The 20510-nt window shown below is 54.4% G+C and overlaps 1 protein-coding gene across 1 annotated transcript in view; it reads left to right on the top strand.

Moving 5' to 3' along the window:
- Positions 1-4899: 4899 nt before the first annotated feature.
- Positions 4900-20510, top strand: part of APBA2 (amyloid beta precursor protein binding family A member 2) — a 264544-nt gene continuing 248933 nt past the window's right edge. The window contains exon 1 of the mRNA XM_024129695.1: positions 4900-5034. The gene's annotated coding sequence lies outside the window, so the exon portion shown is untranslated. The remainder of the gene's footprint in view (positions 5035-20510) is intronic.

Genomic DNA, 20510 nt, shown 5'->3' with positions numbered 1-20510 from the left:
CCCTCTGCCCTCCTGCCCCTCCAGGCTTTGATCTTGCTCATCCGGTCCCCACGAGTCTGCCTTCATGTTGCGTCTTGGAGAACAGCATTTGGAGTCTTGGCCCGTCCCTCCCAAGAAGTCTGACCTCCGTGTGAAGAATGACCCACCTCCGACACCCTCCCCACTTGACCCAAGTCACATAATAAGGGGTGTCGAGGAGCAGCCTCACACCTGTCACAATCTGCCCACACTCTGTCCCCCACTCACGTCGGTGGTGACGCCACATCCTACTCCTTGTCATCAGACTCGCTCAAGGTTCTGTCTCTATGATATCAACCCAGCTGTCTCCACCATGTCATCTACTTACCATCCATCCCTCACATACGAGCTACATCCACACCTTATGGCCTGTACTACTTCCCCTCTATCATCTACACAACAGAGTCTCTAGAATAAAGGAGGTCTGCACTGCAGTGATTTTTTTTGTCCCCACCTTTATCAAAATGCAGTGGGTAACTTCTCCCACAAAAACAACAAACCTCTGCTTTTTCTAGACATGCCAGCACCTGTGTGGTGGACCCCTCCTCAGAGGCCCACCCGAGGGTGAGGCCCATGCCCCACGTTGCTCCGCAGATACCTGTGTCCTGCAGCCCATTCTGTGTGGTCACTGAAGGTCTGAATCTGGAGGGTCAGGACCCAGAGCGTTCATAGTTATAATAATCCACCTATTGCTATAAAGCCTGAATTTGGGGGCAGAATCTACGTCCTGAAGTCGGTCAAAAAAATCAACAGTATTTACTTTGGGGGAAGGTCCTTTGCTTCCGTGGTTGGCAAAGGCATTTCCATACTACCTCCCTCTGTGTCTGCTAAAGTAAAGGAAAAACCTGTTAGAGTGGGATATAACTCTAACAGGTTAGTATTCACTCAAATTCACTCTAGTGAATTTCCCCAGTGACTTAAGTCCTGAGGGTAAAAGAATCAAAGACCTCCATGGGGGTGGTTCCATCCTGGACCTTGGGGATTTTCGAGGTCAACTCGCTCACCTGAACAGAGGAGGAAACCATACGAGGGAGGCACCAGGTGACCTACTTGGAGCCCTGTCCTGGCTTGTGTCTTAGCTGGGGCTGGAATACAGGATGCCTGGCTCCTGGTTCAAGGCACTTCGACTGCACAGGATGAAGGGGTAAGGAAGATGAGCCCAAGTGCTTGGTGTTGATGAGAGGTGAGACCCAATGAGGCTTGTGCCGAGGGGTGACTTATGGAGAGCGGTTCTGCTGACCCCACAGAGAGAGGACATGTGTGTGTCAATCAAATCCACTTACACACTCGGGGGGAATGAAAGAAAAATTAACCTTCTGTCTTTCGGGAATGTCCTCCCCAGCCTATGAGGCAGAGCATTAGTCTTCTGTCCTATATAGAGAAGGTGTGCATTATTTGTAAAAACTAAATTATGCCAAGTGCTGAGGAATTGACAGGTTTTTGGCTCCACTTTCCTGCCTTGTGGGAATTCTTGCCTGGCTGGGGAGCTTCTCTTGGCTGAAGGGGACGGGCACCAAGCCTGCAATTCAAGAATACTGCCGCTAGGTGGCGACAGGGAGCAAGACCACTGGTTCAACCCTACAGTCAGGGAGGTATCTATTGGGTTGGACAAAAAGTTTGTTCGGATTAAGATGTTATGGAAGATGCCACTTTAGTGGCATCAGATGGGGTCTATTTTCTTCCCTTGGGGAAAGGGACCAGGGATTTCAGATGTCTGTTACTCTCCAAAGGGTTAAGAACCAGGGTTATGAATGATAATTTAAAAATTTTGCTTTGGGATAGATAATAATATTATATACTTCAAAAATAGAAAAGGTAATCAGTGAAAAGTCTTCCTGTGACTCCTGCCCTAGCCACCAGCTTCCTTCCCACAGGCGACCAATGTTTATGAGTTTCTTGTGATCCTTCCAGAGAGGCTGTATGACGGCACACAAGCAGGTGTATGCTCGCTCTTTTTTCCCTTTTCCGTTCTTACACACGTTAGCACACTGATCACATCTTCTGCTCTTTGTGCTTTCACTTACCAAACTTAACTCTGCAAAATAATATGGCTAGGGCTTCCCGGGTGGCGCAGTGGTTGAAAGTCCGCCTGCTGATGCAGGAGACACGGGTTCGTGCCCTGGTCAGGGAGGATCCCACGTGCGGCGGAGCGGCTGGGCCTGTGAGCCATGGCCGCTAAGCCTGCGTGTCCAGAGCCTGTGCTCCGCAACAGGAGAGGCCACAACAGTGAGAGGCCTGCGTACCGCAAAAAAATAAAAATAAAAATATGGCTATCTTGCACATGTGTGGAACACATGTTTAAAAACTCCTAGGTGGGCTTCCCTGGTGGCACAGTGGTTAAGAATCCGCCTGTCAATGCAGGGGACACAGGTTCGAGCCCTGGTCCTGGAAGATCCCACATGCCGCGGAGCAACTAAGCCTGTGCACCACAACTACTGAGCCTGCACTCTACAGCCCACGAGCCACAACTACTGAGCCCTTGTGCCACAACTACTGAAGCCCTCGCTCCTAGAGCCTATGCTCTGCAACAAGAGAAGCCACTGCAATGAGAGGCCTGCACACCGCAATGAGGAGTAGCCTCTGCTCGCCGCAACTAGAGAAAGCCTGTGTGCAGCAATGAACACCCAATGCAGCCAAAAAAAAAAAAAGAAAAGAAAAAGAAAAAAAAAAACCTCCTAGAAATAGAGTTCTTAGGTCAAAGGGCTTGTACACTTGTAATTTTGATAGAAGTGATCTAAATATTCCTCCGTAGAAGTAGTGCTGATTTATACTTCCGAGGAGAAGTGCCGAAGTTCGTGTTTCCCCTTGCCCTCTGGAACATATTGTGTTACTGCACTTCTGGGTCTCTAACAGGCAAAAACCATGGCATCTAGGTATAGTGTTAATTTGCATTTATTATTCTGACTAAGGAGGACATCTTTTCAGATGTTTAAAAGTCATTTGTATTTCCTTTCCTGTGAACTCTCTGCTCCTTACCTTTGTCTATTTTTTCTTTTGAGTTGTCCTTTTTTCTATTTCTAGATGCTACTGACATATTAGGGAAGTTAACTGTTGGTGAAATGAGTTGCAAATATTTTGCTTTTGGTTTGTTGTTGACTTTGCTTATGGTGGTGATTGTCAGGCAGGGATTTTTATGAAGTCAAATTTAACAATCTTTTATGTTACAGCTTTTCAGTTTTGTGGAATACTGAGAAGAGCCTTCCCTACTCCAAGATTCTTTAAAAATCCTCTGAAAAGAGATAGTTGGCTGGAGCCCGGCAGACTCAGGAGTCCTGAGTGAGGCGGGGGCGGGCCTGTGCCTTTGACCCTGTGGACTGTGAACATCAGCCACTGTTGCTCCCGCGTGCAGGGCTGGGGTCTAACCCTGTTGGTTGGCCCAGAGCTTGTCCATGGGAAGAGGGGACCACAAACAGCAAAGACAGCTTACCTCAGGGGCCAGGGGGATGGGTCACGAACCTGCCCCTGGCCTGCTTCTGGGCTCTGCCTTTGTGGCCTTCTTTTGGCACTTGAGCTGCAAAGCTGCCCTACCAGGACACACTTCTGCCCCCTCCCACCCAACTGGAGGCTCAGGCCCTCACCGTGAGCACTGGGGGTGCCAGAGGGAGTTGCGGAGCAGGGAGGGAGACAGGCCCACAGGGCCCATTCACAGGAAGTCCACACCAAGTCTGCGCTGGTCCGGCTGGGGACTCAGCTTTTCCCAGGCCTCTGCTCAGGGCAGCAGGAGGAGGCCCACGCAGGCCTCCTCTTCCCTCTTCAGAACTGCCCCCACCGCAGTGGCACCCTAATCCAGCCGAAAGAAGAGACAACAGAAGGCAAATAATCAGGATTTGAGCGAGGGAGTCACCAGAGCCCGGCTCGGACCCACAAGGCACCCTGCGCACTACTCCAGCTGGAGCCGGCAGGTTACACGACTGTGTGGGACCGAATGAAATGGCCAGAGGGGTCAAAGGTGACACCAGCGTCTCCAGCATATCCTTCAGGGGGTTCCAGGGGGATTATTCCCACTGTAGGGTGGATCACCTCCTCTCCTTGGGATGTGTGTGGGGAGCTGGAAGTGGACATGGTTTGGGTCCTCTCCGTTCAGGACTGCAAGGAGGGAAAGGGTTGGGGCGAGGCCCTGGGGGAGGGGAGGCCAGTGGTCGAGGCCAAGGCAGCACAGGACATTGGAAACGGGGTGATGGGATGGTTCCCAGGGATCTGGCATGCAACCCGCGACTGGGGGATCTGCGGCGGGTAGGCAGCAGGGGTCCTCCCGTCCGGAAGGGGCTCTCCCGTGGCCGAGATCCCCCCCAGGGCTTCTGGCCTGGGGCTCCCTCTCGCCACGCCGCCGCGCGGGGCCAAGCAGGGCGCGGTCGCCGGGGCCCCTCCGCCGAACGCGGTCGGGAGCTCGCCAGGGGGCAGCGTGGAGCCCAGGGCAGGTGCGGGCGCAAGAAAGCCTCGCTGTCACCTGTTCCACCCGCCGGAGGACCAGACCCCAACGGTTCCCGATCCCGCAGGTCCCGGGCGCGCCCGAGAATCTGTGTGCTCCCCAGGACCCGGGGCGGTTGGGGGGCCGCGGCTTCCAGAGCTGGGCTCGGGCCCCCAGCCCCGAAGCCGGCCCCGCATCATCCGGACCCCAGGTGCGCCCTATTGCCCGCTGACTGTCCCGGCGCGGGCTCAGGGGAAGGGGCTGGGCACGCACGCATCTTTGTCCTCCTCCCTGTCTTCCCGCCGCGCGCTCTCGCTGGGCGGGGGGCGCGGGCGAGGCCCGGGAGGGGCGGGGCGCGGGCTGCCAGCCGCAGGCCGGTGCGGGGTGCACCCGCGGGCCGCGCCGCGTGCGCCGGGCAGGGGCGGCCCTGCGTGCCGTACGCCGCGTCCGGGGCGCGCCCGCTGCTATCCAGCTTCCCGGGCTCCGCAGCATCTCGGTGCGCGGCTCACAAAGAGCTGCGGCGGCGGCCCCGCGCTCGGCCTCGCTGACGGAGCGGCGGCGGCGGGCCGGGGCGGCAGTGCACCCGCGCGGCCCCGCGCCCGCGCCAGGTAAGCGGGAGTCCGGGCCGCCCGACCCGCCCGCGGCTGCAGTCTGAGGGCGCCCGGGCGGGAGCGGGGGGCTGGGGGTCGGGGGGCCACGGAGGGTCGGGGGGAGCAGACCGGCGCCCCCTGGACCGGCGGGCGGGCGCGGCGGGGCCGAGCCGGCGGCTCGCGCATCCCGGGCGGGGGGTGCCGCGGCGAGGGGCGACCCGGCGCAGACCCGGGGCGCGGGCCGGCGGTGGCTGCCCGCTCGGGTCCCGCCGGGCTGGCCGGGCCGCTGGAGCGTTCCGCGGCCCCGCTGGGCGCTGGCACCGAGTCCCGTGCCGGGCGGCAACTCCCGAGTTTGGGGTCGTTTCTGGGTTCCCTGCTTCCTGGGAAGCCGAGCCCCGGTCTTCGAGCCCTCCCCGTTTTCCCTTTATAACGAGGCCCAGCGGGAGAAACTCCTCAATTAAAAATTCCACCGCCAGGTTCCCCTGGGCGGCCTGCGCGGGGCTGGGGGCGAGGCGCGGACCTGCCCCACCGGCCTAGCCCCTTCCCTTCCCACCCCTCCACCACCCCGGCCAGGCTACTGCTGGGAGGTTGGGCTTCTGATGGTCAAGGCGAACGGCGAGCCCCCTGCCCCCGAGCTGGGCTGTGGGCCTTGGTGTGCCAAGGCCGGGGGCGTACTTGCCATGGACCCGGTGCCGGTGCCGAGGGGGAGGGTCTCGAGGGGCCCACCCAGCCGGGGCCTCGCGGAGCGAGGAGGCTGAGATCAGCCTGTTGGTCTCAACTTAGTATTTACTTGTAGAAGGAAGACTTGATTTTTTTCAAAGCTATTCGGATACGGCCTGGCAGGGGCCAGCCTCAGATCTGGTTAAGCGAACTCACAAATGGTCGTGGGGACGGTCAAGTACCCCAAACTGGGCATCTCCTTTGTTCCCTTCATTCTGTGGGCTGAGCTGTCCCTGACCTCTTCAGGCTCTGTCCCCTTTCTGAGAATTCCACCCCCCACCGCCTTTGAGATAAACAGTGGTTTTAGAAATTACCTGAAAGCTTCAAGGGTGGGAACAGGGCAGCTTTTCCCGGGGTTCACATTTGATGTGCTCTGCGGGTACCCAGAACCTGGTGGGCGGCTCCTTTCTTAGGCCTCTGGGTTAGTGGTCCTTCTGGTGAGGTGAGGTGGGGGGTCCCTCGCCTTCTTGTGGGTAGTGTCCATCCTGCAGGGGACACAGTGGGATTTCCCAGTCCACATCTGCCAGGACCCCCTGCCCTGTGCCCTCACTCCTGGGGGGCTGTCAATACTGCCTCCACTTGCACTCAGGAGGGGGCCTCCTGAGCAGAGAATGACCGTGGCTTGTAGCCTCTTGGGACTCTGGGTGGTGTCCAGGACAAGTTGGAGCTTGCTGGGGGTCAGCTTGCTGAGTGGCAGCCTCCCTGGTGGGCACCACAGTACTGGTGGAGAGACCCTTGGAGTGGTCTCCAGGCCGGGCCAGGTCTGCGTGGTGGCACTAATTTTGGGGTGCCCTGTCTCTCCAGACCTCTGCTTATTGGTTGGGGAGCAGGGTGGTGTCCTTCCCCCAGTGCCTGCCTTTCTATCTCCAGGGTACTGGGCTTCTTCGCCTGGGAGAAGTGTGGGCTGAACCAGATGGTGTGTGTGCATGTGTGTGTGTGTGTGCGTGTGTGCGTGTGTGTGCGTGTGTGCGTGTGTGTGTGTGTGTGTGTGTGAGCCAGGGTGGGCTCTGGCAGGCGGGAGAAGCCCAGGCCAGTCAGTTTCTTGCTCTTTTGCACCTTGCTTGCTTTCTCCGGCACCCCGGGCTCGAGCTGTGGCTTGTTAACTTGTCTGCATGACTCCCTTGATTACTTCTAACCCTTTTTTTAAAAAAAAAAAATTAGTTTCACAGGAATAATTGGTGGGGATGAATTGTGAAATGGAGGCGCATAAATCATCCAATTTGCCAACTGAGCTAAGAAATGCTGGATAAAAATAAAAGATAATTGTAAAAGACACCAGTCGTACCCCTGAAGCTGAGAGGGAGTGCTAAAACACCTTGATGTTTCCTAGACACAACTGAGGAACTCAGAGGAGAAGCATGTGTGGTGGTAGCCAGGCTTTGTTTAGGTTGGGTGGCCCCCGAGGCCTGTTGGGGGAGGGTGGGGGCAGAGCCTGGGGGCACAAGCCCCCTCCAGGCCTCAGCGCCTCCAGGGCATCCCGCCTTCCCATCCTTGACCCCCACACACCTGACCCAGAGCCTCAACAGGTCAACGCCTCTGGTGACAATAGGGTCTGAAGTCTTGGAGAAACCTTTATTGTCAGGGGAGTCAGGAGGGCTAGGAGCAGGTGGGCACAGAGGCCCTGATCTGGCCTCAAGGCCTTCTGGAACAAGTGGCAGAAAGCAGCACGCCTGCCTTGCAGCCTGGCCTTGAGAGAGTGGGAGAGAGCCTGGGCTCACGTAGCCCTGACCTTGCTGGGGTGGGGAGTGGCGTGGGCACTGACTGCCATGTGGCTCCATCCCCAACTTAGGTCATGTTTGAGATGACTGCCTGCCAAGTGGGGGCTCCGGTACCCGGTTGATGGTCGGTGGTCGGGCGTGTGCCCACAGGGAGGATTCTCTGGCCCCTTCCTCTCCCGAGACCCCGCCCACCCCCTGGGTCGGGTCCAGCAGAGCAGCCTGCAGGCACAGGCTGAGTCAGCCGTCGTGGGCGCCGTCTTCCCTGCCTCTCCAGCAGCCAGTCCTCTGCTCTCCCTGTCCTCCTGGATGACAAGGGAGCCCAGGGAGGGCAGTGACCTCAGTGTCACGCAGCTGGGCTCTCTCTGTGGGGCTCGAAATTCCTGAGTCTGCTTGGGAACCCCCTCCGTTTTGGCGGGTGCTGTTGCAGTGTGACTTGTGATTTCTGTGCCAGCTGCAGGGTGTCCCAGGTTGGGTTGGTCTTGTGTTTGTCACTCAAGCCTGTAGTGGCTTTCCAGTGCCCACTCCATACCCACATTCCTCAGCCTGATTTTTTTTCAAGTTCCCTTCCTCACTCCCAGCCATACTGTCCAGGCTCTGGTCAGGCATACTCACTGCCCAGGCTTGCTTTGCATTGTCCCCACTCCATCCCCACCTGCCACCTTAGCCTGGGGCCCTGTGTCCATCCTTGATCATCCCAGATGAATATGGGCTCTTTCCCTCTTATCCCTTGGTCACCAAGTTTGCCAAGCTCCTGCCTACCTCAGGGCCTTTGCACCTGCCCTTCCCCTCCCTGGCACATGCCTCCTCCAGATGTCCACCTGGCTTGCTGTCTCACTTCCTTCTCTGTCTGTATTTCAGCTCCCAGACCACCCTGCATAAATTAACATCACTTCCCCCTTTCATGTTAACCTTGCTTTGTGTTTCTTCTTAGTACCAAATACAGTTTGTTATTTATATACTTTGTTTATTCTGTCTCTTACTGCTCCAACACAGAGACTTTGTTGACCTCTGTATCCCCGGAGGAAAAATAGTGCTTGGCACCTCGTACATCCTCAGTGGTACTTGTTGGATGAATGAATGAACGAATGAATGAAATCCCAGGAGCATCATGCTTCCTTCCAGCACAAGCCTGGCACCCTGCTGCTCCCTTCCCAGGACCCAGCACCAGAACCAAGCTGGATTTACTGCCAGAGCCTAGAACAGAGCCTTGCCCGCAGTGGACAGGCAGGCGAGAGCCATGGAATGGTGGGGGGCAGGTCAGATGTCGCATAGGCCAGAAGACAGCATGGCCAGGAAGGCAATCCAGCCCCGGGAGTGGGCATTATTATCCTTCACAGAAACTCCCTTTAGGATTTTTCGGTTGTCTGGATGTTCTGCACTTGGGCTGTCCCTGCCGTCAGCTGGGTTACGGATGTGCTGAGAATGATGCCTTCTCTTTTTTAAAAAAATATTTTATTTTATTTTTATTTATTTATTTATTTGGCCGCGTTGGGTCTTTGTTGCTGCACACGGGCTTTCTCTAATTGTGTCAAGTGGGGGCTACTCTTCGTTGCAGTGCACGGGCTTCTCATTGCAGTGGCTTCTCTTATTGCGGAGCACAGGCCCTAGGCACGCAGGCTTCAGTAGTTGTGGCTCGCGGGCTCAGTAGTTGTGGCTCGCGGGCTCTAGAGTGCAGGCTCAGTAGTTGTGGTGCACGGGCTTAGTTGCTTTGCGGCGTGTGGGATCTTCCCGGATCAGGGCTCGAACCCGTGTTCCCTACATTGGCAGGCGGATTCTTAACCACTGCACCACCAGGGAAGTCTGATGCCCCACTTGGCCAGGTTCCCTTTCTCCTCCATCTGGAGGTTTCTAAACTGGTCTTTTCCCTTATGTCAGACCCGACATCTCCAGGCTCCCGGCTGCTCTGCCTGACCCTGTTTGCCAGCCTTCCCCCACCTGATTCTCCCTGCCTGTGGTCTGGCCCTGCTGGGGAAGGCGCTCTGGTTTTATAAGGAGAAAGGCTCTGCCACTAATCCCGGGGGCCTTGGGCGAGTCACTGGCTTTGGGAGCCTTTCTCATCATCTGTCACGTGTGCATGACAGCTCTCACCGAGATAGTTTTGAGGTCCAGACGAGATCCAGCATTGAACTGATTTGAGATACTGGTACGTGACGACCAGAGCTTTGTGGGGTACTGGTGGCCCTAGGCCTGCTGTGGCTTCTCCTATTCTACTGAGAGTTTGAAGGGTCAGCTCTGCTAGCTTCACGTACAGCCTAGTAAGAGAATGTAGTGCTTCCTAAAGTGTAAAGTGCCATTCTGATGTAAGGGGCTGCATCTGTGGTTTTGCGTCTAAAGGATCAAAATTAAGAAAGAAAAAATACGGGGTTGAGATGCCGGCGTCTCCTGACCACAGAGATGTTTGCATCTTGTGGTTTTTCTGAAAACGGAAGCATGCTGGCATTTGAAGGTGGTTTTGGATGGAGAAACCAACTGGAATTAAACACACGTCATTGGGCACTTGTGTTCTGTTGCCTTCTCTCCCTCTGCATGTGCTGTTTTAAATAGTTTCCCGCCAAGCCCAAGAGACAGGTCTTCACTTGGCAGTGAGGAGGCTGAGGACCAGGCAGCTGTGACTTGCCCGAGAGGGCTGCTGTTTCAGGGCAGCGCTGGCATTGGATGGAGAGCACAAAGCCCCATGACCACCCCCCACCCGACTCCCTCATCTCCTCCATCCTCCCTACCCCCCCATGTCCCACTGGGGCCCAGTTTGCATCAGATTTGTTTTTTAAATTAATTAATTTATTTTTGGCTCTGTTGGGTCTTCGTTGCTGCGCGTGGGCTTTTCTCTAGTTGAGGCGAGCGGGGGCTGCTCTTCATTGTGGTGCGTTGGCTTCTCATTGCGGTGGCTTCTCTTGTTGCCGAGCACGGGCTCTAGGTGAGTGGGCTTCAGTAGCTGTGGCTCACGGGCTCTAGAGCGCAGGCTCAGTAGCTGTGGCGCACGGGCTTAGTTGCTCCGCGGCATGTGGGAACTTCCTGGACCAGGGCTCGAACCCGTGTCCCCTGCGTTGGCAGGCGGATAGCCCTCAGATTTGTTTTTAAACTGGGTGGGCGTGACTAGGACTTGTGACCACTTATGTGATGGGTACAGGGGTTCATTTTCAACCTGTGCCTAGAAAATCTGATGGTGGTGACCTGTTGCCCTGAGCTGTGGTTGGCGGTTGGAGAATAATGGACATGTCACAGGTGACCCAGGGCCCTTCTTGGGGACAGCAAGAGGGCTTGGGAGCTTGCCATCCAGGACAATAGCTAATACTGTTGGTGGATTGGTAAGGTGTTTTCCTTTTTTCCCTCGGAGGTACCATGGATTCTTTGCACTTCCTGCCCCTGGAATCAACTCTGAAATGTTCAGGCACTTGTTCTGGACAAATTTTAATTTGTCAGCAGTCACTGAGTAGGCGCACACTATTGGCATTTAGAATTTTCAGCTGGGAGATATACACATATATATGTATAATTGTATTTTTAAAATATGTATATATATTTATTTCTCATTGGATTGGTTTTACATTCGCGGAATGGATTCTCAAGCAAGGCAGCTCTAAATATGTGTTTCTCTGAACTGTTGTGGGCCCCGCTAATAATTTTCATTAAAAAATGTAGTGTATAGTTTTTCCCAGTTTGTCTATCAGTTGTCTTGGAAAAATCCATTGTTTCGAAACTAGGAGACCCGTTTGCCGAGTGAGTGCCTACGTTTAGGGATGATGGATTTCTCAGGCCCCTCTGGCAGCAAGCGTGCACGTTGCTCAAATAAAACACGGTTTACGTTCCTCAGTCTTTTGCTGTAACGAGCGGGCCATGTGCTCTGACATATGTCCATGTTATCCAGAGCTGGTGACAGCTGTCAGGGGTGGGGAATCGGAAGCTCCAGAAAGCCTCCCGCAGCTGGCCAGCCAGCGTGGCTGTTGGGAGTTCAAATGACTCCTTCTAAGAGGGGCACCCGGAGGCCTGCGCTTCCTTCCTTGCCAGCCACCAGCTGCGGTGAGGGTGGAGCGAGACCAGATGTGTGTGTGTGTCAGCGTTTGTTACAGTAGAGTGCCTGGTTGGTGCCAGTCACCAGGCTTGGGGGGTGTGTGTGTGTGTATCCCCAACTCGCCTGCCAGGCCTCAGACACCAGGTGCTACCTTGGGTCTCTGGCTGGTCCCCGCTGGTCGCAGTGAGAGCTGGTGGCTGACTGCTGGACAGTGGGTCCTGGCCCCGGGTCCCAGAGCTGCCTGCCTGGCCTGACCGCTAGATCGTGAATCCCTGAGGCAGGCCTGACCTACGGCCCCTCCTGGACCTGCCTTTATCCGTGTACGTGTGCCGCGAAGATTCTGCCTGTGACCTTTCCCTGCCCTTCGGGTGGCGGACAGGAGCAAGCCAGTGTGTGGTAGGGTTGACGTGCCGTCTGCTTCCTGATCTTGGGGGGATATCTCTGTGCTGTTTCTTGGGTTGGAAACTCTGACAGCAGAAGCCCCTCCAGACCAAGAACTCTTGATTGTGTCTCTCCTTCGGGCTTTAAGAGATTTCAGCTTTTCAATTAATTGATTTCATTAAATAATGGTTTTCTTCGTGATCACAGGCTGGCTTGTGCTTAATCAGCAGTGAGGACTGTGTGGCTTCAGTGGCTGTGACCGCGCCCAGAGGCAGAGGCGCCTCACGCTTGCATCGACTTCATGGGGGAGCTGCCGTGGGGGCCCCTGGATGTGGCATCGTGCTCCCCACTCCTCGCTTTGGGAACCCTTGCCTTCACTCTGCGTGTGTTGCTACTTTCATCTGTCGTATAAGATGACTTGTCTAATAATGGAAATAAAAGGGTGCCAGGCACTTAAATGGCAGCCCCTTCCCCACCCCCGGCATTCACCTCCCGGCCCTCTGATCTCTGGGGTCACTGCAATGCTAGCCCCCGAGCCCTTTTGCTGGGAGCTCCATCTGTCCATCCATCCGTCCATCCATCCGTCTGTCCATCCAACAGGTATTTCCTGAGCGCCCGCTCTGTTCCATCACTCCCAGTCCCTGTCCAGAGCTAGTGGAGTAAGGAGAGAGGAGCAGAGAGGGGGGCTGCTGTAGAATGCGGGCAGGCATCGGAGCCCAAGGCTGCCTCTGGCTCCAAAGTGCTCCCGGAGCAGCCCAGGCTGGAAGGTTTGAGCGCCCGGCATGGGGGGTGCGGGTCAGGGACCCGATCCTGGAAGAGTGAGTGGGTTTGCCCGTCCAGAGCTCAGGCCAGAAGAGTCTCCAGGCAGAAGGGCCAGCCTGAAGTGGGGGACCCGGTATGGGGGTGGAGCTGAGTGTTTGGCAGCAGGATAATGTGGTTTGGGCAGGTCAGCAGGAGATGGCAGGTCCTGACCGTCGGGGGCTTGAGCTGCCTTGGAGGCCTGGGGGAGTCTTGCTGTGGTTGGGGGTAGAGCAGGTGGGGTGACACGCACTCTGCCCGGTATTGTCCAGCTGAATCTAGGAGGTGTTTCCATCACCCAGCTTCGGAACCAGTTGGACCGCCGGAGGGGTGGTGAAGGACGAGGAGGAGGCTGTGATGAGAACCGGGGGAGGGCGTGGCGATTGGGCGGTGGAGGTACATGGAGGGGTGCCTCCAGGCTCGAGGGGGGCTCTAGGAGGGGTGCTGCCAGGAGGCGTGGGGAGGGAGGAAGGATGGAGCCCAACACCTTATGTGGGAGGAGGCTGCTGCTGCCACGTCCCGGCCTTGCTAGCTCGGCTGTTTAATTTTACCCTTTAGAGATTTACAGGCTTTCTAGATTAAATTGCCACTATTCCTCTATAAGAACAACAAAATCCATGACAGACCATAAATCACATTATTAATTTGCTCACATGGAGTTAACCTCTGTGGCCCCACTGACTTCCTCGGAAGGATGAAGGACACCTGGGAGACAGGGAGGCCTCTGTCCAGTTGTCAGCGAGTGTGAAAGGCTAGAGGGACCCAGGTCGCGGTGGCCGGGGCGCCCTGCCCACCAGGTGGCCACCCTCGTCCCCTTGCCAGGGCTCCTAGTGGCTTCCTGGCCTCTGTAGGGAGGGGGACCGACTTCTGCACCAGCCGTGCAGAGGGCAGAGGGCGTGGGGAAGCCGGGCTGCAGGTCAGGAGGCTGGGCTCCAGTGGCCTCTGCAGGCTGCTGAGCTCTGGGGGATTCTTGGAGGGCTCCTCTCAGGAGCCCCGAAAGCCTGGGCGCCCGAGTGCCTGCCCAGTCTTCCCCTTTCAAGCTCTGGTGGGCTGTTCATCCTCCGAGTAATGATGGGTCAGAAAACATGTCTTACAGTTGCTCCCCTTTCCGGACACATGGACAGCCTGCTCTTTGCGTTGGCACAGGTTGGGGTGGGCACCATTTCCTCTCCGTGGCCCGAGGCTCGGCCTCTGCGGGGAGCTGGCTAGGACGCTGGTGAATGCGTCTTTCACAGCTTACTGCCGTGCGCTGGAGCTGGAAACTGCCTGCTAATTGTGGGGCAGTTAGAAGTCATGATTTGTTGGGAGAAAGGTGCATTTGTTGGGGTGGGGGACTCTCCCTGTGTGTTGACCTTTCTGCCTCCAAGGGCCAAGTGGCTGCTCCAGGTGGGGACGGGTGGGGATTGCGTGCTGCAGGGGGACAGGCCTGGGGCTCGCTCTCCTGATGGTTTTCATCAGACACCGAATATTACACTGCAGTTCGTGTTGACTGATAGCCCAAACCGGCTTTCTTCCTTTACAGTGAAATAGAGAAGCCAGACTTGGTGTATTTAATATCCGATATTTCATGGCAGAAAGGCAGTGGTCACGCTGGTGGCGTGGCTGCCTCTCTGTGCTCACGCGTGGTACCCACAGCCATAGATGGGCCGTCCTGTGCAGCCTTGATTAGCAGCTTCTGCTGACTGACTCAGAAGATTCTGTAAAATCCTCATGTATTTGTAGAAATACAAATAGAGTTTAATGTCCCAATGTAATGGTCACCTCCTTGAAGTGAAATTAGCTCTGGTTTCAAGGAAGTAAATGGAGGCATAACATATTAATTTGGGACTGAATTGTGTCTCGCTCACCCGAGTTCCCAGCAGTGGTCTGCAAGCTGTTGTGCGTTTTCCTTATGGAAACCATCTGGGCTGACAGAGTCCTGGAGGCCGTGGTGGGTGTTCATCATCCAGAATTCCTGGCAATGCGTCGCTCACATCCATCTGGACCTCACATCTCATGCCCTGACACCAAAAACACATGTTCCCCTCCACACTGTGTGCTTCGTGGAAGATGTTCTAACAAATTACTCATCTTAAAATAATGCACTGTCCAAGAAAAAGGCAAACAACTGAGTAGAAAAAGGGACCAAAGACATTTCACCAAAAAGAAGGCCCAGCAACCATATGGAAAGGTCCTCAACTCCATTAGTCATCAGGGAGGGAAATGAAAAATAAATTGTAAATGTTTTAGGGTTCTCCATAGAAACAGACCATAGTGTGCGTGTGTGTGTGTGTGTGTGTTATATATTTGGTTTTTTGTTTCTTTTTGGCTGCGCTATACGTGGCTTGCGGGATCTTAGTTCCCCAACTGGGGATTAAACCCGGGCCATGGCAGTGAAAGCACCGAGTCCTAACCACTGGACCGCCAGGGAATTCCCTATATTTGGAGATTTATTATGAGGACTCACATGATTATGGAGGCTGAGAAGTCCCCAGGTCTGTGGTCAGCAGCTTTGGAAGCCGAGAAAGCTGGTGTGTAGTTCAGTCTGAGACTTGAAGGCCTGAGGACCCAGGGGGCCCATGTGTGAATCCCAGCCCAAGGGCAGAAGATGAGGTGAGAGGTCCCAGCTCAACAGTGAGGCAGAAAAAGGGGCAAATCCCTCCTTCCTCCACCTGTTGTTCTGTTCAGGCCCTTAGTGGGTTGGATGCCCACCCACATTGGGGAGGGTGTCTGCTTTACCGGGTCCACTGATGCAAATGCTCATCTCATCCAGAGACACACAGACACACCCAGAAATAATGTTTAATCTGGGCGCCCTGTGGCCAGTCAAGTTGACCCATAAAATTACCCACCCCAATTTGATACCATTACACACCACCAGAAGGGCTAAAATTGAAAAGAGCAGAAACTAGGCATTGAAGAGGATGTGGAGCGGCTGGAACTCTGATGGTTGATCGCGGTGTAAGTTTATACAGCTGCTTTAGGAAGCGGTTTTGCAGTGTCGCGTAAAGTTAAAAATGCACGTACTCTGTACCAGCAGTCCCGCTCTGAGTGAAACTGGGTGCAGTGTGCATACGGCCACTGTCGTGGGCTGCATGGTGGCCCCTAAAGATGGCAGGTCCCCATCCCTGGAACCTGTGAATGTGACCTTACATGGTGAAGCTTTTGCAGACGTGAGTTGGGACACTGAGATGACGAGATGATCCTGGCTTATCTGGGTGGGCCTTGCATGCCATGCCATCACAAGGGTCCTTTTTTTTTTTTTTTTTTTTTGGCGGGCCCCAACCTGGGATTGAACCCGGGGCCCAACCAGTGGACCGCCATGGAAGTCCCCACAAGGGTCCTTCTAAGAGAGAGGTAGAGGGATTGTAGACACAGAGAAGACAGTGACCATGGAGGCAGAGATCGGAGTGATGTGGCTACAGGGCAGGGAATGCCGGCCGCATCAGCACCTGGAAGAGGTGATTCTCCCCTGGAGCCTCCAGAGGGAGGGGGGCCCTGCGAACGCCTAGATTTCAGCCACCGAGACTGCTTTCAGATTCCCGGTCTCCTGAACTTGAGTTGGTCAAAGCCACGTGTTTGTGGCGATTTGTTCCAGGGGCCACAGGAAACTAATAGACCCCTCCAGACGCATGCACCAGAGCATCTGTAGAAGCATGGTTGTCAAACTACAGATGACCCAAGGTCCACCAGCAGTAGACTGCTCCATACACCGGGGCTCATCACACACGGAAACCATCCAGCAGGCACTGCAAGTGTGTGCAGTGGCCTGGATGAGTCCTGCCACATGCTGTTGAGCCAAAAACCCAGACACTAGAGTCCCTAGCCCCTACCGCATGGCTCCACTGATGGGAAGGGTAACAGGCAACTCTCCCATGTGGGGTGGGAAGTCAGGGTGCCCTTGGGAGATGGTGATTAGAGGGGGCACCAGGAGGGCACCGGGCTTCTGGAGGAACTGACAATGTCCCATTTATTTATTTTTTTCTGTTTTTAGATTTTATTGACGTATGGTTGATTTACAATGTTGTGTTAATTTCTGCTGTTCAGCAAAGTGACTCAGTTATACATACATATTCTTTTCCATTATGGTTTGTCACAGGGATATTGAATATAGTTCCCTGTGCAATACAGCAGGACCTTGTTGTTCATCCATTCTATATATAATAGTTTGCATCTGCTAATCCCAAACTCTCAATCCTTCCCTCTCCCACCCGCCTCCCCCTTGGCAACCACAAGTCTGTTCTCTATGTCTGTGAGTCTGTTTCTGTTTCATAGATATGTTCATTTGTGTTGTATTTTAGATTCCACATACAAGTGATATGATATTTGTCTTTCTTTGACTTACTTCACTCAGTATGATAATCTCTAGGTCCATCCATGTTGCCTCAAAGACAATGTCCCGTTCTTTTTTTTTTTAATTAATTAATTTTATTTTATTTTATTTTTGGCTGCTTTGGGTCTTCGTTGCTGCACGCGGGCTTTCTCTAGTTGCGGCGAGCAGGGGCTACTCTTCGTTGTGGTGCGTGGGCTTCTCATTGCAGTGGCTTCTCTTGTTGCGGGGCACAGGCTCTAGGTGCACGGGCTTCAGTAGTTGTGGCACGCGGGCTCAGTAGTGGTGGCTCTCGGGCTCTAGAGCGCAGGCTCAGTAGTTGTGGCGCACGGGCTTAGTTGCTCCGCAGCATGTGGGATCTTCCTGGACCAGGGCTCGAACCCGTGTTCCCTGCATTGGCAGGCGGATTCTTAACCACTGCACCACCAGGGAAGTCCCAAGGTCCCGTTCTTGATCTGTGTGAGGTTTTCCTGGGTGGGTTCCACTTTATGATAAGGAACTTTTCAGTGTCTATATTAAACTTCAATAAAAACTAAAAAAAAAAAAAAAAAGAGCAGTACATCATCTTGGAATCTTCAAAGAGAACTTTCAATTGACTGACTCATGGCTTATTTTCCTGCTGGAACAATAATATCAAAATCAAGATTACATTTAATTTAATGTGAGATGATTAAATGTGGCCATTCCAACAAGTGCTTATTAATATTCAGATGCACATTGTATTTTCTAAATGAAATCAGAGTCCATAAACCCAAGTAGGATGCTGAGATCTATACACAGGTAATTGATATGGATAAGTTCTCTCCATGAGAGTTTTTCTTCCTGCACAAGGGCAGAGCTGTGCACTTAAGGAAAACCAGACACAAACAGCCCGAGCACTTGAGGGTCACACGCTCTGTGGTTTCAGGTGAGTGGGAAGCCAGACAGCTGTAAGAAGAGATAATGGAGCGAGATGGTGTGTATGAACAGCTCCTTTGGGTCGGCCCAGAAACTGGGTGGGGATTCCGAGGGGCCCCATGTCCGGCGCTCTCCAGGCTACCCTGCCCATCACACTGAGATCCTAGAGGTCCCTGCTGTCTGTGTCCACAGTGCTCCCTGGCAACCTTCCCGGCCCCTCCTATCCCTCCAGTTGTGCTGGGAGACTGTCCATCAGCCGTCTAGCTTTGGGCTGGGTGCCACGTGCGGTCACGAGCTTGCGCACACGTGGTCTGTGTCCTGCGCCATCTGAAATAGACGAGACCCACAGCATAGTGGTCTCCTCTGAGGTGGTCCACAGAGATGCCAGGGAGGCCGGGAGGTGACAGCTGGCCTCAGTAGTCCTAGGCATGCTCCTGGCTCCACTCTGCTGGACTCCCGGCCCAGTCCTGGTGCTGGGATAGCACGGAGGCTTCAGCCATGTGGCTCGAGGATCAGAACGGGGGTCTGAGGGCTGTGCCTCGACAGGCGGAGGCTGGGGCCTGGGTCGCTCTGCACCCACCCTCCGGGGCCCGTGGGGAGCCAGCCTGGAGCAGCGGGCCCTGCAGCTCTGCTCAGCCTCTCCCCAAGGTCTTGTGGCTGGTGTTTGTGATATGGAGAGCACCTCTGCTTGTGTGTGTGGGCTCCCAGTACTTTGCCCGTGGTTGGGATTTTAGGAGCGGGTCATATCTGTGGGTGGTGTGGTTCAGAAGTCTAGAAACGCAAATTCGCTGAGCCCAGTGAGTGCCCTCCAGCTGCACCTCCTGCAGCCTCCCTGACCGCACTGTCTGCAATGCATCTCCCTGGCTCCCCTCTTACGTGGCCAGTGGGTGGAGGAGGGTGTGGGCCTGGGCCAGGAGCGTGGCCAGTGGGTGGAGGAGGGTGTGGGCCTGGGCCAGGAGCAGCTTTGCCCTGGATGGTTAGCTAGGGAGCTGGACTTCCGCCAGGGGCCTGCCCGGCTCTTGCTGGCCTGAGGGCTGCTCCTGGCAGCCTGGCCACCCTGGGGACATCGGGACAGCTCAGAAGGAGACATTTCAGCGTGTGCAGAGGGCAAAGCACCACGCTGGGTTCTTGCAGGCACACGGGAAATGGTGCGGAGGAGATTGGACCCTCAGGGAGCTTTTGATTTGTGTGTGTTGGCCTCAGTGGAGATAAGAAGAAAGGGCCAAATGGGGCTTCTGTGGGGTGTGGCCACAGAGGGAGATTCAGGCCTGCAGGAGGTGGTCCCTGCTGGTGGTGACTAACAGAAATGAGGGGGGGTGGAACTCCCCACTCTTCAAGCATGGGCTGTAGCTGGTAACGTCCTCCCAAAGAGCACAGCCTGGAAAAGGGGAAACAGAGGAACTTGACAGTGGAGAAACCTGATAACCCTGCCTCGGCCATGGGATCCAGGTCCACCAGCAGTGATGGGTCACCTTGATGGTGTGCCCCTCCATGGGATGTGATGGGGATGGCTCTTCAGCTCTGTGGCCTTTCTGCCCAAACCCCAGAACTTCTGTCTAATCACAAGGAAAACAGCAGTTCAATTCCAGCAGAGGGGCGTTCTATCAAATACCTGAGCAGCACTCCTTAGAACAGATGAAACCGTAGTTTCTCCAAAATCTGAGAATCTGTCACAGCCAAGAGAAGCCGAAGGAGACAGGACGTTTAAATAGAATGGGTGGGATCCTGGAGCAGATAAAGGACCCTGGGTTAAAACTAGGGAAATGTCAATAGAGCGTAGCCTTAGTTAGCTGTAACCCACTGATATTGGTTCATTAACTGTAACAAATGTACGACATTGATGTAAGATTTAATGACTGGGCAAATCAAATGTGAGGGTATTCTATGGGAACTCTGTACTATCTGCACAATTTTTTTTGTAGGTCTACAACTATTTAGAAAAAAAAGGCTTTTGAAAGAAATTGGAGGGCAGTTTGAGTCCCGTCACCCCGGGGTTCCTGCTGGTGGGACCTGGGCTCCGAGCCTTGCTGTCCATCCTCCCCGCCCCCGTCCAGCTCCAGACCCTTGGCTTTGTCGTCCCTGTTGGTCTTCCTTCTTTCCCGTCCACACGGAACCTGAGGGAAAGTTCAGTCCAGTATTTAGAATAGATTTTTTTTAACGCCCCAGATTTCTGGGTGCTTGGAAAGAACCAGCTTCTCAGATGCAGTCTGCGCGGGTGCTGGGGGCCATGCCCAGGTGAGATAAGCCCCCCAGTAAGCTTGTGGGCACCCTGCCCAGGTTTCCTCTGTCTGACGACTCCAGAAAGCAGCACCCTGGGCCTCTGCTTCCTTCTTTTTAAAAAAAAATTTTTTTTTTAAATTAAAATTGAAGTATAGTTGAGTTACAGTGTTGTGTTGATTTCTGCTGTACAGCTCGGTGCTTTGTGACCACCTAGGGGGGTGGGATAGGGTGGGTGGGAGGGAGAGGCCAGAGGGAAGAGGTATGGGAACATATGTATATGTATAACTGATTCACTTTGTTGTAAAGCAGAAACTAACACACCATTGTAAAACAGTTATACTCCAATAAAGATGTAAAAAAAAAATATATATATATATATATATATAGTGCTTACAGCATATAAGGGAATAACTGGGAATACACTGTTATAAGATTAATATAC

Source organism: Physeter macrocephalus, chromosome 11 (genome assembly GCF_002837175.3).
Source record: "Physeter macrocephalus isolate SW-GA chromosome 11, ASM283717v5, whole genome shotgun sequence".
NCBI lineage: Eukaryota > Metazoa > Chordata > Mammalia > Artiodactyla > Physeteridae > Physeter > Physeter macrocephalus.
The sequence above is the reverse complement of the archived record's forward strand: the minus strand, read 5'-3'. Positions and strand labels throughout refer to the sequence as shown.